The sequence below is a fragment of the Lygodium microphyllum genome, chromosome 11 (assembly GCF_053477565.2).
Source record: "Lygodium microphyllum isolate KBCC chromosome 11, Lygodium_microphyllum_v1.1.10, whole genome shotgun sequence".
Lineage (NCBI taxonomy): Eukaryota > Viridiplantae > Streptophyta > Polypodiopsida > Schizaeales > Lygodiaceae > Lygodium > Lygodium microphyllum.
The window spans coordinates 20,624,991-20,643,509 of NC_141145.1; positions in this window are offsets into that span (position 1 = coordinate 20,624,991).

The window sequence follows — 18,519 nt, forward strand, 5'->3', positions numbered from 1 at the left end:
GTAAAATAGAATGTGTAGCATGTGAGATTTAATAGAGATGGATGCTTTGTTGAAGAATATGGTAATGGCTGCAAATTGATTGCTAGAGGCAGAAGAGATGGCAAAATGTTTACTCTTGATGCATCAATTCCATAATTGGATGCAACCATGTTTACCCATGATGATGTGCTATACAAGATGTTGAGATATGGCATAAGTGGATTGGCCATGTGAATGTACAAAAGCTAAAATCTATGCAACAGAAGGAGATTGTGCTTGGACTGCGTAAGTTCAAGCATCATGACTTTGGACATGTATGTGACGCATGTTAGTTTGGAAAGCAACCACAATTTCCATTTATGAGACATGTACAAAATAGCTCAAAACCCTTGTAGTTGGTACATTCAGATGTATGGGGTATGTCTCATAATGCTTCATTTAGTGGTGCTCATTATTATGTATCATTCATTGATGATTTCAGCAGTATACTTGGCTTTACATACTAAAACATAAGGATGATGTGTTCGATGCATTCAAGGACTTCAAGAAGCATGCTGAAAACAAGTTGAGTTATAAAATTTCATGTCTTAGATTAGATGGAGGTGGAGAATATGTCTCTAATTACTTTGATAGGTACCTTGCTAAATATGGGATCAGAGGACAGTTAATTTGCAACTATACACCATAGCAAAATGGTGTAGGAGAAAGGAAAAATAGGGTAATAATGGAATCAACAAGAGCTATGTTGAATGAGAAGAGTTTGCCAAATGGTTATTGGGTTGAAGTAGTAGTGACTACAATCTATGTGTTGAATAGAACCCCTACAAAAGGGATTCATGATGAAACTCCATATGAGAGGTTGTATGGTCATAAGCTTGACATTTCACACTTGAAGGTATTTGGCAACAATGCATATGTGCATGTTCCTTATAAAAAGAGGAAGAAATTGGATCTTAAATCTGTCAAGAGTGTGTTCCTTGCTTATGCACAAGACCAGAAAGCTTACAAGTGTTACATACCATCTACACATGAGACATTGATTAGCAGAGATGTTGTTTTTGATGAGCTGGCATCGTGGTATGGTAATCATATTATAGTGGCTACTGATGGATCAACCAACACTAGTAATGTGGAAAATACACCTACAGTGAGTGTCAAGATTGTGGGAGAGAAGGAAGGAGTCTCACTTGTAGCTTTCTTGCTTGCACAATGAGGGAATACACACATAGGTGGAGGTTGAAAATAGTTTTCCTCTTCTTAGTTGTGTAAGCCAAAAAGAACTCTAGTACAAAGAAATAGAAGAACCCTATATATGGGTCTCAAACCAAACTCAACTAACTAAGGTGGCATACTAACTGAGCCACAAACTAGAGTAGATAAGGATAACTGTCATCTAGCTATTATTCATGGGCAGTGTACCAACTGCATCTGCAGCTAACAAGTCGGTGACATAAATGCATAACGGTCACCCTGGCATATCACGAGTGGAGCTCGATATCTCAACACTCCCCCTCGAGCTCAATTCCAATTCTTGCACCCCAAGCAGGTCTCTGAACTTGTGCAGCTTCTCTGTGCCCAATGCCTTCGTGAATATGTCAGCTACTTGATCCTTTGTGCTGACATAAACTAGATCAATAAGACCTAGTAAAACCCTATCCCGCACATAGTAATAATGCACCTCAATGTGCTTTGTTCTAGCATGATAGACTGGGTTATTTGCTAAGTGTATACTGCTCATGTTGTCACAATAAATGACAACTGGCCCATTTGTAGGTTGATGTATATCATAAAGTAGCTTATGCAACCAAGCTACCTCACATGCAGCCATTGCTACACCCCTGTACTCAGCATCTGTGCTCGACAAGGAAACTGTAGGCTGTTTCTTGCTACTCCAAGTGACTGCAGCACTCCCAAAAGAGAACACATATCCACTGGTAGATCGTCTATCAGAAATAGTACCAGCCCAATCAGCATCAGTGTATCCATGCAACTGTATCTGAACCCCAGACTCATAAAATAGTCCATACTGCAATGTGGACTTCACATACTTGAGTATGCGTCTAGCCGCATCCAAATGCGGTTTCCTTGGAGTCTGCATAAACTGACTTACCAATCCAATAGCATAGCTCAAATCTGGCCTGGTAATAGTCATATAAATCAAACTTTCTACTATGCGTCTATACATAGTAGAGTCTTTGAGAAGCTCACCTGCATCTACGCTCAGCTTCACATTTTGCTCCAAAGGAACTGAAATAGGCTTACAGCTTGTCATCCCATATTTGGACAGCATGTCCAATCCATACTGCCTCTGCAAGAGCCGTATCCCACTTGGTGATCTAATCACCTCAATGCCCAAGAAATAACGCAGCTCTCCCAAATCCTTCATCTCAAACTTATGCTTTAATAGCATTTTCACATGAAGGATATCTTCATCACTGTCATCTCTCATAATCAAATCATCAACATAAATGACAAGTAGCATAATACCTTTCTTTGTTTTTCTCACATAAAGTGAGAAATATGCCATGGAAATCTGAAAGCCAATAGTGACAAGATATTGTCCTATCCTGTCAAACCATGCTCTAGGTGCTTGCTTCAAGCCATAAAAGGCTTTCTTCAACCTGCAAACAAACTCAAGATGAACAACATGCACATAACCTGGTGGTTGCTCCATATAGACCTCTTCTTGCAAATCACCATGCAAGAAGGCATTCTTTACATCCATCTGATGTAAAGACCATCCCTTTGATGCAGCCATAGCAATGACTGCTCTTACGGTTGCCATCCTTGTAATAGGACTGAATGTTTCTTCATAATCAATGCCATATGTTTGTGCATACCCCTTGACTACTAATCTTTCCTTGTATCTATTCACAGAACCATCTACATTGTGTTTCACCTTATAAACCCACTTACAACCAATTACATTCTTATCTTTAGGCAAAGGTACCAATTCCCATGTAGCATTTGCTTCCAAGGCATCCATTTCTTCATCCATGGATTTCTCCCATTTTTCTTTTCCCATGGCTTGCTCAAAAGAAGTGGGTTCTGGTTCCTGTATCACTTTGACCATATAGGCATAGTGAATGGCTGTAAATCCATCATATTTCAGCCTATCCATAGGATACCTAGCTCTGGTAGACTTGCGCAAAGTAGATTCACTCCCAGGTACTCTCAAAACATCCCTCGTCTTCCTTACTCCAGGTGTAACAATAGAAGGAATACCGAACTCATCATCAATGCTCTGTTCTGAGCCACTGAATTCACCATCCACATAAGAGTGGCTTGCATTCACATCAAACATGGGCTGATCTACCTTCTCTTTTCCTTTTCGTGATACCTGCATATCACTATTTGCATTGCTTTGAGAAGATTCTCCTAATCTCAATCTGCCTTTCCATGGCAAAGAATGTGAACCACTACTAGAGGACGCTCCAGGTCCACTAATATCTTGTGATTGCTGTTGTGAATTCTGTGCAGCATTACCATTTTGTGCATCTACATTAGCAATCACATTTACTGGTTTATACCAGCTACTCATCTCATCAAAAACAATATCTTTGCTCACTGTAAACTTAGGATTAGCAGGGTTATAGCATTTATACCCTTTTTGCTGGGCAGAGAGTAACTAATAAAGATGCACTTCTCAGCTTTTGGATCCAACTTGGATCTCAACTCATCTGGCACATGAACATAGGCAATACAACAAAAAATTTTCAAATGAGAAAAATATCTGGTTTCCTACCAATATACCTCTCCTCTGGAGTCATGCCATGTATTGTTGTAATGGGAGTTCTGTTCATTATGTAGACTGCTGTAGCAACTACCTCAGCCCAGTGAAAATCTGGCAGGTCTTTTTCATTGAGCATGGCACGAGATACCTCTCCAATATGCTTGTTTTTTCTTTCTGCAATTTCATTTTGCTATGGGGTATGACTACATGAATATTGTTGCTTTATGCCATGCTCTTGCAAGAACCTTGCAAACTCATTTGAGAGGTACTCTCCCCCTTCATCTGACCTTAGGCATTTTATTTGCAGGCCTGTTTCTTTTTCAACCATAGCTTTAAGAGTTTTGAAATGCCCAAAACTTCACTTTTCTTTTTCATAAGATACACCCAAAATTTTCTGCTATAGTCATCAATAAAAGTGACAAAATAATGACAGCCTCCAATTTAGTAGTCCACACATCAGAGTGGATTAATTCCAATGGCTTCTTACTCTCTTGAACATGTCTAGGAAATGGTTTCCTTGCCTGTTTTCCAAATTGACAGGCTTCACATACCTTATGCATTTCTGCAACCTTGAATTTCGGCAATCCTGCAATAATATTTTGGGCTTGCATTGATTTAAGTCACTGTACATTAACATGACCAATGCGTTTATGCCAGATATCAATATCTACAACTACACCGGTCCCATGTGCAAACATTGCTGCACTCAATTCAGGCATGTCTGCATCCAACATAAACATTTTGCCCTTCTTTCCTTTTGCTATCAAGCGACCTTTATTTTTCATATCCTCAACAAAGCATCCATGAGAATTAAATCTAACCTGCAAGCCCTGCTCGACCATTTGACCAACAGAAACCAGGTTCTTGGTGATATTCGAGACATGAAATACATCCGACAGGTGTTTTTTTTTCCTATCCTGCATACACAAAGGAATTTTTCCAATCTGCACAATAGGATGTGCAGTATCATCACCAGTCTCCACAGATCCTGGTTTTTCCATTTTCCTTGCATCCTGCATCCATTCTGCATGACCTATCATGTGGTTTGATGCACTTGAGTCAACATACCACACATCGTTGCTTTCTTCTACACTTGTCATAGAATTGGTCATGTGCTGCACCATAAACAAATGCTCATTTTTGTCATCACCCTATCTACTAGAAGATGCATAATTCCCTTGTTGCAATTTTCCATTCATGATGTCGTTCTGCTTTTTATAGCAGTCTTTAGCCATATGATCCATTTCACCACAGTAGTAGCATTCAACATTGCAATTTGCATTTTGGCCTCTTTGCCATCCACCACAACCTCTTTGGATTCCCCTGCCTCTAGAGTTACCACATCCTCCTCCATAGGACTGGTTTTCTTAAGTTTGCTGCATATTCTGATTTCTACCACGGCCTCCAGATCGGCCTCCTCTACCTCTACCTCTACCTCTTCCAGCATTTGAGTAGAAGATAATTTCTTTTGAAGTTCCTCCTGAAGAAGATGCACCACCATTTCTCTGCTCAGAAATTAGAAGAGCAATCAACTCCTCAAAATCAGAAAATCTTTCACAGACGGAAATGGATGTTCGGGACTGTGCATAATCCTTTCCTAGACCATTCAAGGTCACATAAACTAAATCATCATCTTCCACTGGCGACCCAATGGAAGCAAGTGCATCTGCAATCTTCTTCACCTTCATGTGGTAGTCATTGATGCTCATACTTTCTCTTTGCTCATTGTGCAACTCTTGCTTGAGCTGCATTTTCCTGGCTTGCGTATTTGTGCTCTACATTTTTGACAAAGTATCCCATGCCTCCTTTGGCGTACTTACATCCTGAATATGCACAATCATAGAGTCTAAAATACTGATAGACAGTCAGTACATAACTTTTCCGGCTCTCTCATGCCATCCTTTAAATGCCTGTATTTGTTGTTGATTGTGAACATCAGGAAGAACTGGTTCTTCTTCATTTCTTGCAACGAATTTCCAATATCCTTTTCCCATAAGGAAATTTGTCGTTCTAAACTTCCATGCTTGGAAGTTATTCTTGTCAAGCTTTTCAGTGACAATTTGTGAAAGAGAATCAGACACCATTACAGAACACTGCAAAAAATTCTGTCACTGCAAAAAACACAGCTTCAACCTCACAAGAGCAAATATGCAAAACTGATAAAAGTGGTATTTGACCACACAGTCACTTCCTAGTGACGATTTTGCATCAACAGGCAACAAGGATGATTCTGTAACTCCCAATGTCTCTACGCACAGGCATACGATGCAATCTCTATAGTAACTTTTCACCGACCTGTAGAACAGTGGTCGCACAACATAAAATAGGGCCTTTTCCTGAGTGCGTATGGAAAACTTCCGCCTCCAAAACAGGCCTCGAAATGGCCTCGAATAAAAAAACAGGGCAACCAAGGGCTAAAGCTCTCTCCCACAACATATAATGCCCTCTTGCTACATCGTGAAGGGCGTCTCAATCTGAGACAATGCACTCTTGCACTTTCCAGCTGTGCTACCTGCAGAGACTTGCTCCCAAACTCTAAAAATGAAAGCAACAATGGTCCTCTTACTAGAACACCACGAACTTGGTTTGCTTTCTTGAGATCCTTACCACGAACCAGGCTTTGATACCATGTCAAGATTGTGGGAGAGAAGGAAGGAGTCTCACTTGTAGCTTTCTTGCTTGCACAATGGGGGAATACACACACAGGTGGAGGTTGAAAACAATTTTCCTCTTCTTAATTGTGTAAGCCAAAAAGAACTCTAGTACAAAGAAATAGAAGAACCCTATATATGGGTCTCAAACCAAACTCAACTAACTAAGGTGGCATACTAACAGAGCCACCAACTAGAGTAGATAAGGATAGCTGTCATCTAGCTATTATTCATGGGCGGTGTACCAACCGCATCTGCAGCTAACAAGTCGGTGACATAAATGCACAATGGTCACCCTGGCATATCACAAGTGGAGTTTGATATCTCAACAGTGAGTACATCTATGAGTGGTCATATAGGTGATGGGTCACCTATAGTAAGTCCTTTGTCAAGACGCTTGCAGAGTCGTACTCCTACGTCCACTGATATGGATATGTCGGTGTGAGGGGGAGATTGGATAAGGGAAAAGAAAATATTCTTGAGGATGTGACACGACCACTCATAGTAGATTATGAGTCATCCAACATTGATAGTTTGGATAGTGAGTTGGGCATTCCATCTATTACGATGCCTGGAGTAAGGTAGAGTCATTATGTACTGCCTCATGCGAGGCAAGCTCAAAGTGAGCCACTGCTATAGCGATTTGAGAGAATCAGAAAACCAGTTGATAGGTTTACATACACTAGTTATTCAGCCCACCATTATGCATATATGGCTAGTGTGATAGGTTATTTACAAAGAACCTACAAAGTTTGATGATGTAGTTATAAATGATAACTCATGTGCTACCATGGATGAGGATTATGCAGCCCTGGCTAAAACTGAGACATTGGAATTGGTTGAGTTGCCTAAAGGCTATTGGAAAAGAAGGAGAGAGATAGAGTGAAGCAGAAGATTAGCCTCATCTCATTGTTGTTATTCTTTTATTATTCTTCCATTATACTCACTGAAAGAGACTTACGCACATAGGTATGACTAACCAAGACTAACTGTGGTTAAGTCACTGACTACACCGACTTATTGAATGTCACACACATGTGTAGTTGTATCCATCTAATATTGGTGACACACATAAAGATATATTGGTTGAAGAGTAATGAGATCTTGATGTTCCAACACTCCCCCTCAAGCTCAAACCATTTGATAAACTCTAAGTAGCTGTCTGAAATATATGAACTTTTCTTTACCAAGAGACTTGGTAAATATATATACTACCTGGTCTTCAGTCTTCACATGAATCAAGTCAATTTGCCCTATAAGAACCATTTCTTTGATGAAATGGTAGTGAACCTCAATATGTTTGGACCTAGCATGGTAGACAAGATTGCTAGCCAGCATAACATTGCTGAGGTTATCACAATGTGATCTCACTTTGCTTTCGAGTTGCATATCCAAGTCTTTCAGCAGTTTCATTAGCCAAATTTCTTCACAAGCTACTAAGGCAGCTCCTCTGTACTTAGCTTTTGTACTAGATAATGCAACAATAGGTTGTTTCTTACTCTACCAACTAATCATACTATTGCCCCGATCCAAATACATAACCACTGTTTGACCTCCTATCATAGGCATAACAAGCCCAATTAGCATCAGTAAACCCTGTCAAGTCAAGGGATTTTCCATATGCATAAAATAGCCCATAATCTATAGTATCCTTTACATATCTCATGATCCTCCTAGCTTCATCGAAATGTGGTTTGCGAGGCTTCCGCATGAACTGACTAATCAGCCCCACTGCATAACATAAGTCAATATGGGTAATAGTCAAGTATATCAAGTTGCCCACCATCTATCAATACATCGTCACATTCTATATGTCATTTCCGACATCAATATGTAGCTTGACATTCTGATCAAGAGGTGTCTCCATAGGGTGATGCAGATCACAGTCTATTCACGAAGAAAAGAGATCATGGATATGTATTTCTAGTGGTTTATGTAGATGATCTTATCATCACTGGAGATGATGAAGAGGGCATTTCTGAAATCAAATCATGTTTATAGGCTGAATTCAGAGTCAAAGACCTTGATGAACTAAAGTATTTTCTTGGGATTGAGGTAGTCTCTACCTCAAGGTATATGGCTGCTACATAAGCAATATTCTCATGACATGTTACAATAGTACGGTATGGCTGAATGCAAGTCTATGGTGACACCTCTTGATCTGAATGTAACAACTACAAGGGTTGTGATCTATTTCGTACATGTCTCATAAATGGAAACTGTGTCTTCTTTCCAAACTAACATGCATCACATACATGTCCAAAGTCATGATACTTGAACTTAGGCATTCCAAGTACAATCTCCTTCTGCTGCATAGATTTCAGCTTTTTTACATTCACATGACATATCTCAACATCCCGTATAGCACCATCATCATGTGCAAATATGGCTACTTTCAATTCTATAATTGACACATCAAGAGTAAACATTCTGCCATCTCTTTGGCCTCTAGCAATCAATTTGCATCCATTACCATATTCTTTAACAAAAAATCCATCTCTATTAAATCTCATCTACAGATTTTGTTCTACCATATGTCCAACTGACAAAAGATTCTTGGTTATTATAGGTTTATGTAGCACATCATGTAGGCTCTTGTTTTTGCCATCAGGCATCAACAAAGGTACAACTCCTTTATGCTGAATAGTATGCTGGGTGTCATCCCCAGTACAAATATGTCCATACAAACCTGCAACCATCTCATCAAAACATTCTCCATGGGGTGTCATATGATTTGAAGCCCTTGAATCAATGTATCATCTCTCATCTTTGTTCTGCCTAGGTGCATTCTTAGACACATGTTGCACGGCAAACAATCTGTCAACCTGCTCATCATGAGCACCACTAGAAGATGCATAATGACCATGATGTTTGCCCTTTGCCTTCATATCTCCCTGCTTCTCGTAACAATCCTTTGCAATGTGTCCATATCTGCCGCAGCAATGATAGTCCTTATATCTGTTTAACTAATCATTTGACTGTCATGAACCAAATCCACCACCTCTACCATGGGGTGATCTCCCCTTGCCTCTAAAGCCGCTAGATCCACACTGGCCTTGTGTATGTGTGCCATGCCATGCCAGATCCATGTTGGCCCTATGTATGTGTGCAAAGCAATCAGCTCATCCCAATCAAGGGATTCAGATCTCATAGAAATAGATGTATCAAATGCTTTATACTCTTTGCCAAGTCCATTTAATGTTACTGCAATCATATCATCCTCAGACACTGAATATTCAATGGTGGCAAGCTGATATGCTATGTTCTTGATCTCTGTAGTGTAGGCCTAAATGCTTATGCCATTCCTAGACATATTATTGAACTATTGCTTTAGCTGAATCTTTCTTGCATGTGTTACATTTTCATAATTCTTCATGAGTATGTCCCATGCTTACTTTGAATAATTGCATCCAGTAATCTATATAACCATAGCATCTAATATACATAAGAAAACCCAATGTAACACCTTGCATGCTCTCTCAGTCCATAACTTATGAGCCATTTTCTAATCATTTGTCAAATTCCTTTCATGTATTTCAGGTTTAGCCTCATCACTTGTATAGAAGTTCCAATAATCTCTACCAACCAAAAAATTCTTCATACAAAATTTCCATAAAGAAATTTTTTTATTGTCTAGCTTTTTTCCCACAATTTGAGTGATATTGTCAGTGCCTTGAGCATTTGCCATAGTTGCAGCTTAGGTATTCAGTGATGTATATAACCTGTAAGTATCTCACTCATTTTCCTATAGTTCAGGACTAGTTTCCTGCTATTCAGGACAATTTCCTACAATTTAGGACAGTTTTCCTAACAACCCACATGCTCTAAATTGTATTCCAACAATGAAAAAACACAATCAATTGAGCATAAATCAAATCAGTTCAAAACATTATATGGTAGTGGCAAAACATCCCAACAATAAACTACACAAGTATCAATGTTTGAACTATATGAAAGTAGCAGTACCAAATACAACTAGCCCACTACTATAAACAATAGTATTTTTTATGTTAAAAAAGAGTATTTAGATCTCAAAACAACCCCAAAACATCTCATTTAGTTGCCACTCTATGCAGGAGTTGATGCATGTCCAACTAGTTAGAGTATGTTGCATGTATGTCAAGTGAAGATGATATGTATACTTTCTGCAGACAATAACCAGTCAACACCCTAGTATAACAAGCAACAAATCAGTCCAAACTTTGGACTTTCAGCACTCACAATATCCCAAAAATCATCTACCACTCAAGTGGTATGATCCAAGCATTTGTCACTAGCAAATAAGTATCACAGATACTTCAATCATGTAGATATATTGTTTCCAAATTCAAGACAGCAACTAGTTCATTGCTTCCAGCCTGGAAATAAGCTCCAAAATTGAGCATTTAATACTCCAATATCATGCTCAAATGCATGATAATAAGGGCATATACATTGTTAGGATGAAAGCCACCAGTGTCTTGGAATCACTTGTTGTTTACTACAGTAAACAGCCACTTTGCACAAGTTTGTGCTAAATATCTCAAATTCTATGAGGAATTTGAAAAAAATTTATTATGCAAAGTTGTAGACATGTCGAAACGGTCAAGAATTGTGGGCCGTTTCTCCAAAAACAATTTCTATAGCAAGATATAGCTTATGCAAAAAAATGGGTTGTAGGCATAGTCTCATTTGATGATGTTTTCTTTAGATCTGATGTCTTGATGTTAAATGGCCACTAGAAAGCCTTCAGGCTTCAAGCATTCAAGCTATGATACCATGTTGGAAGAGAGGGAGAGAGATAGAGTGGAGCGGAAGATGAGCCTCAGCTCATTGTTTTTTATCTTCCATTATACTTTCATCATACTAACTAAAAGAGACTTACACACATAGTATGACTAACCAAGACTAACTGTGGTCAAGTCATTGACTACACTGACTTATTGAATGTCACACACATGTACAGCTGTATCTAGCTAATGTCAGTCACACACATAAAGATAGACTGAGTGAAGAGTAACAGGAGCAAGCGATGGCTGACTTCTTTTCTTCCTTCATCCGTTTCAACTATGACAGGAGTTTCTACACATAGGCAGCATTGTAGGTTGTGGACAACGGTAGTGCAAAGGGACCCGTGGTTGTATATGCCTCTATCTCTAGCCATTTGAGGTCCCGTCTGGAATCCATGTGTAAAGGTGCACCCATTCCACAACATTGCTAGCATCTACCATTGTGGAGCAGTCTTTGGTGGGTGGAGTGACTGAGGTGGTGGGTAGTAGGGTGGATCAAACCCTTGCCCTTTCCATCGATCCCTGGGGGTGGCAGGTCTTTGAGTAACTTGGAGCTAGTGCTCGGCAGACCTTTGTGTCGAGGTGGCCTCATGGCTGCCAACTCTTTTTGCCTTGAAGGTTACTCCATTGAGAGGTGGATAGCGAGAGCTATGTCTTCTTTCTCCTTCTCCTGAGCTCTACTTCTTCGTCATGAGCACTTCTCTTTCTTTCATCCTCAAGCTCTTCTAGATTCTTCCTTTAATCTCTTTGCCTCGTTCCTTTCTTCTTTCTTTCATAATTCTTCTATGCTTTTGGATTCACTTTGTGCTTAATGTAGGTTTGTTTTCTCATTTTGCTCCCTCTTTTCTTTGGTCTTCTTCTGTGGAGTCTATTTCATTGACTTCTTGGTCCTCCCTTGGTGAGATTGTGCTTCTTACTCTTCTTTGTGTTGAGATATCGAGCTCCACTCGTGATACGCCAGGGTGACCGTTGTATATTTATGTCACCGACTTGTCAGTTGCAGACGCGGTTGGTACACCGCCCATGAATAATAGCTACATGATAGCTATCCTTATCTACTCTAGTTCGTGGCTCAGTTAGTATGCCACCTTAGTTAGTTGAGTTTGGTTTTGAGACCCATATATAGGGTTCTTCTATTTCTTTGTACGAGAGTTCTTTTTGGCTTACACAACTAAGAAGAGGAAAACTGTTTTCAGCCTCCACCCTTGTGTGTCTTCCCCCATTGTGCAAGCAAGAAAGCTTCAAGCGAGACTCCTTCCTTCTCTCCCACAATCTTGACATGGTATCAGAGCCTTGTTCGTGGTAAGGAGCTCAAGAAAGCAAGCCAAGCTCGCGGTGGTCTGGTAAGAGGAGCAGTGTTGCTTTCATTTCCTGTTTTGGGAGCAGATCTCTGCAGGTAGCACAGCCGGAAATTGCAGGAGTGCATTGTCTCAGGTTGAGACGCCCTTCGCGGTGAAGCAAGAGGGCAGTATATGCTGCGGGAAAGGGCTTTAGCCCTTGGCGACCTTGTTTTTTTGATTTGAGGCCATTTCGGGGCCTGTTTTGCAGACGGAAGTTTTCTGCACGCACTCAGGAAAAGGCTCAGTTTTATGCTGTGCGACCACTGTTCTACAGGTCGGTGAAAAGTTACTGTAGAAATTGCATCGTATGCTTGTGCGCAGAGACATTGGGAGTTTCAGAATCATCCTTGGTTCCTGTTTATGCAAAATCGTCACTAGGAAGTGACTGTGTGGTCAAATACCACTTTCGCCAGTTTTGCAGATTTGCCCTTGTGAGGGTGAAGCTGTGTTTTTTGCAGTGACAGAATTTCTTGCAGTATTCTGTAATGGCGTCTGATTCTCTTTCACAGATTGTCACTGAAAAGCTTGACAAGAACAACTTCCAGGCATGGAAGTTTAGAATGACGAATTTCCTTATGGGAAAAGGATATTGGGAATTTGTTGCAGGAAATGAAGAAGAACCAGTTCTTCCTGATGTTCCCAATCAACAACAAATGCAGGCATTTAAAACATGGCATGAGAGAGCCAGGAAAGTTATGTATTGGCTGTCTATCAGCATTTCAGACTCTATGATTGTGCATATTCAGGATGCAAGTACGCCAAAGGAGGCATGGGATACTTTGTCAAAAATGTATAGCACAAATACGCAAGCCAGGAAAATGCAGCTCAAGCAAGAGTTGCACAATGTGCAAAGAGAAAATATGAGCATCAACGACTACCACATGAAGGTGAAGAAGATTGCAGATGCACTTGCTTCCATTGGGTCGCCAGTGGAAGATGATGATTTAGTTTCCGTGACCTTGAATGGTCTAGGAAAGGATTATGCACAGTTTCGGACATCCATTTCAGTTCGTGAAAGATTTCCTGATTTTGAGGAGTTGATTGCTCTTCTAATTTCTGAGGAGCAGAGAAATGGTGGTGCATCTTCTTCAGGAGGAACTTCAAAAGAAGCTGTCTTCTACTCAAATGCTGGAAGAGGTAGAGGCAGAGGTAGAGGAGGCCGATTTGGAGGCCGTGGTAGAAATCAGAATATGCAGCAAACTCAAGAAAACCAGTCCTATGGAGGAGGACGTGGTAACTCTAGAGGCAGGGGGAGCCAAAGAGGTCGTGGTGGATGGCAAAGAGGTCAAAATGCAAACAGTAATGTTGAATGCTACTATTGTGGTAAAATGGGTCATATGGCTAAAGACTGCTATAAAAAGCAGAATGACATCATGAATGGAAAACTGCAACAAGGGAATTATGCATCTTCTAACAGACAGGGTGATGACAGAAATGAGCATTTGTTCATGGTGCAGCACATGAACAACTCTGTGACAAGTGCAGAAGAAAGCAATGATGTATGGTATGTTGACTCAGGTGCATCAAACCACATGACAGGTCATGCAGAATGGATGGAGGATGCAAGGAAAATGAAAAAACCAGGATTTGTGGAGACTGGTGATGATACTGCACATCCTATTGTGCAGATTGGAAAAATTCCTTTGTCTATGCAGGATGGGAAAAAGAAATACCTGTCCGATGTATTTCATGTCCCGAATATCACCAAGAATCTGGTTTCAGTTGGTCAAATGGTTGAACAGGGCTTGCAGGTCAGATTTAATCCTCATGGATGCTTTGTTGAGGATATGAAAAATAAAGGTCGCTTGATAGCAAAAGGAAAGAAGAAGGGCAGAATGTTTACATTGGATGCAGACATGTCTGAATTGAGTGCAGCAATGTTTGCACATGGGACCGGTGTAGTTGCAGATATTGATATCTGGCATAAACGCATTGGTCATGTTAATGTTCAGCGACTTAAATCAATGCAGGCCCAAAATATTGTTGCAGGATTGCCCAAATTCAAGGTTGCAGAAATGCATAAGGTATGTGAAGCCTGTCAGTTTGGAAAACAGGCAAGGAAACCATTTCCTAGACATGTTCAAGAGAGTGAGAAGCCATTGGAATTAATCCACTCTGATGTGTGGACTACTAAAGCTGCATCTCTTGGAGGCTGTCATTATTTTGTCACTTTTATTGATGACTATAGCAGGAAAGTTTGGGTGTATTTTATGAAAAAGAAAAGTGAAGTTTTTGGGCATTTCAAAACCCTTAAAGCTATGGCTGAAAAAGAAACAGGTCTGCAAATAAAATGCCTGAGGTCAGATGGAGGGGGAGAGTACCTCTCAAATGAGTTTGCAAAGTTCTTGCAGGAGCATGGCATAAAGCAGCAATATTCATGCAGTTATACCCCACAACAAAATGGAATTGCAGAAAGGAAAAACAGGCATATTGGAGAGGTATCTCGTGCCATGCTCAATGAAAAAGACTTGCCAGATTTTTATTGGGCTGAAGCAGTTGCTACAGCAGTCTACATAATGAACAGGACTCCCACTGCAGCAATACATGGAATGACTCCAGAGGAGAGGTATACTGGTAGGAAACCAGATATTTCTCATTTGAAAATTTTTGGTTGCATTGCCTATGTACATGTGCCAGATGAGCTGAGAGCCAAGTTGGATCCAAAAGCTGAGAAGTGCGTCTTTATTGGTTACTCTCTGCAGCAAAAAGGGTATAGATGCTATAACCCTTCTACTCGTAAGTTTACAGTGAGCAGAGATGTTGTTTTTGATGAGATGAGTAGCTGGTATAAACCAGTAAATGTGATTGATGATGAAGATGCACAAAATGGTAATGCTACACAGAATTCACAGCAGCAGTCACAAAATATTAGTGGACCTGGAGCGTCCTCTAGCAGTGGTTCACATTCTTCGCCATGGACAGGCAGATTGAGATCAGGAGAATCTTCTCAAAGCAATGCAGATAGTGGTATGCAGGTATCACGAAAAGGAAAAGAGAAGGTTGATCAGCCCATGTTTGATGTGAATGCAGGTCACTCTTATGTGGATGGTGAATCCAGTGGCTCAGAACAGAGCATTGATGATGAGTTGGGTATTCCTTCTATTGTTACACCTGGAGTAAGGAAGACCAGGGATGTTTTGAGAGCACTTGGGAGTGAACCTACTTTGCGCAGGTCTACAAGAGCTAGGTATCCTGTGGATAGGCTGAAATATGATGGATTTACAGCCATTCACTATGCATATATGGTCAAAGTGATACAGGAACCAGAACCCACATCTTTTGAGCAAGCCATGGGAAAAGAAAAATGGGAGAAAGCCATGGATGAAGAAATGGATGCCTTGGAAGCAAATGCTACATGGGAGTTAGTACCTTTGCCTAAAGGTAAGAATGCAATTGGCTGTGAGTGGGTTTATAAGGTGAAGCACAATGCTGATGGTTCTGTGAACAGATACAAGGCAAGATTAGTAGTCAAGGGGTATGCACAAACATATGGCATTGACTATGAAGAAACATTCAGTCCGGTTGCAAGGATGGCAACCGTAAGAGCAGTCATTGCTATGGCTGCATCAAAGGGATGGTCTTTACATCAGATGGATGTAAAGAATGCCTTCTTGCATGGTGATTTGCAAGAAGAGGTCTATATGGAGCAGCCACCAGGTTATGTGCATGCTGTTCATCCTGAGTTTGTTTGCAGGTTGAAGAAAGCCTTGTATGGCTTGAAGCAAGCACCTAGAGCATGGTCTGACAAGATAGGACAGTATCTTGTCACTATTGGCTTTCAGATTTCCAAGGCAGATTTCTCACTTTATGTGAGAAAGACAGAGAAAGGTATTATGCTGCTTGTCATTTATGTTGATGATTTGATTATGACAGGTGACAGTGATGAAGATATCCTTCATGTGAAAATGCTATTGAAGCAAAAGTTTGAGATGAAGGATTTGGGAGAGCTGCGTTATTTCTTGGGCATTGAGGTGATTAGATCACCAAGTGGGATACAGCTCTTGCAGAGGCAGTATGGATTGGACATGCTGTCCAAATATGGAATGACAGGCTGTAAGCCTATTTCAGTTCCTTTGGAGCAAAATGTGAAGCTGAGCACAGATGCAGGTGAGCTTCTAGAAGACCCTACTATGTACAGACGCATAGTAGGAAGCTTGATTTATATGACTATTACCAGGCCAGATTTGAGCTATGCTGTTGGATTGGTAAGTCAGTTTATGCAGGCTCCAAGGAAACCACATTTGGATGCGGCTAGACGCATACTTAGGTATGTGAAGTCCACATTGCAGTATGGACTATTTTATGAGACTGGGGTTCAGATACAGTTGCATGGATACACTGATGCTGATTGGGCTGGTAGTATTTCTGATAGACGATCTACCAGTGGATATGTATTCTCTTTTGGGAGTGCTGCAGTCACTTGGAGCAGCAAGAAACAGCCTACAGTTGCCTTGTCGAGCACAGAGGCTGAGTACAGGGGTGCAGCAATGGCTGCATGTGAGGTAGCTTGGTTGCATAAGCTACTTTATGATATGCATCAGTCTACAGATGGGCCAGTTGTCATTTATTGTGACAACATGAGTAGTATACACTTGGCAAATAACCCAGTCTATCATGCTAGAACAAAGCACATTGAGGTGCATTATCACTATGTGCGAGAGAGGGTTTTACTAGGTCTTATTGATCTAGTTTATGTCAGCACAGAGGATCAGGTAGCTGACATATTCACGAAGGCATTGGGCGCAGAGAAGCTGCGCAAGTTCAGAGACCTGCTTGGTGTGCAGGAATTGGGATTGAGCTCGAGGGGGAGTGTTGAGATATCGAGCTCCACTCGTGATACGCCAGGGTGACCGTTGTATATTTATGTCACCGACTTGTCAGTTGCAGACGCGGTTGGTACACCGCCCATGAATAATAGCTACATGATAGCTATCCTTATCTACTCTAGTTCGTGGCTCAGTTAGTATGCCACCTTAGTTAGTTGAGTTTGGTTTTGAGACCCATATATAGGGTTCTTCTATTTCTTTGTACGAGAGTTCTTTTTGGCTTACACAACTAAGAAGAGGAAAACTGTTTTCAGCCTCCACCCTTGTGTGTCTTCCCCCATTGTGCAAGCAAGAAAGCTTCAAGCGAGACTCCTTCCTTCTCTCCCACAATCTTGACACTTTGTCCTCACTCATGATTCTTTCGCTAGGCTGCTCCTATCCTTGGTGCGAAAGGGACTTGTTTGGAATTTTACCAACTATCTCGCTGTCATGTGCATTCTCTAGTGCTTCTCTTATTGTGGTTGTCAAGATTCCTCCAAAGCCAATGGTGGAGGCCTTTGAGGATGATGATTTCCTAGCTCTGGAGGTTGAGGAATCCTCCCCCCATGCATCTTCCACCGGTGGCTAATAATTTTTTTGACATCTCTATTGTCTTCCTCCTCACGAAGCCATTGAGATTTTCTTTGTCGAAAGACCATGTAGCAACAATAGTCTCCAACATTGGTATGTTGATTCGGTTCATTAATGCATTATATCACTAACTGGAGAACAAAGCATTCACCATTTTGGCATGGATTTGAACCTTGGAATCGAGGATATTGGCTAGGATAATGCCATCATTGTTGTGGACCATCACTTTGTCCATCCCTAGCATATCATACATATCTCGTTTTGGTATTTTTTTCCACCTTTTTTGGTAAGACCATTGCTTTCTATACCACACTTGAGGGCTCATCTTGATGTCTACTTGGTGGGCATTCTTTTCTAGATGCACTGTGATAGTGCCCCGATATCGGTTGAAGGTTCGAAGGAACTCGACACACTTCTCATAGTCGATGGCTTGGCTCACCTTTTCCATGTACTTCTGCAGCCTGCACTGATTTACCAGTTGCTGGATGACTAGTTCCTCCACAATTATGTCTTCTAGATTCATGATATACTTGAATTTGAGTTTATTATATGCCCCTGTCTCCAACAAGAGGTCATATTTTGCTTGATCCTCCTCCGAGAATGGAAGTTTGATGCTTTTGTCTTAACCTTCCATTAGTTTGTACCTATCAT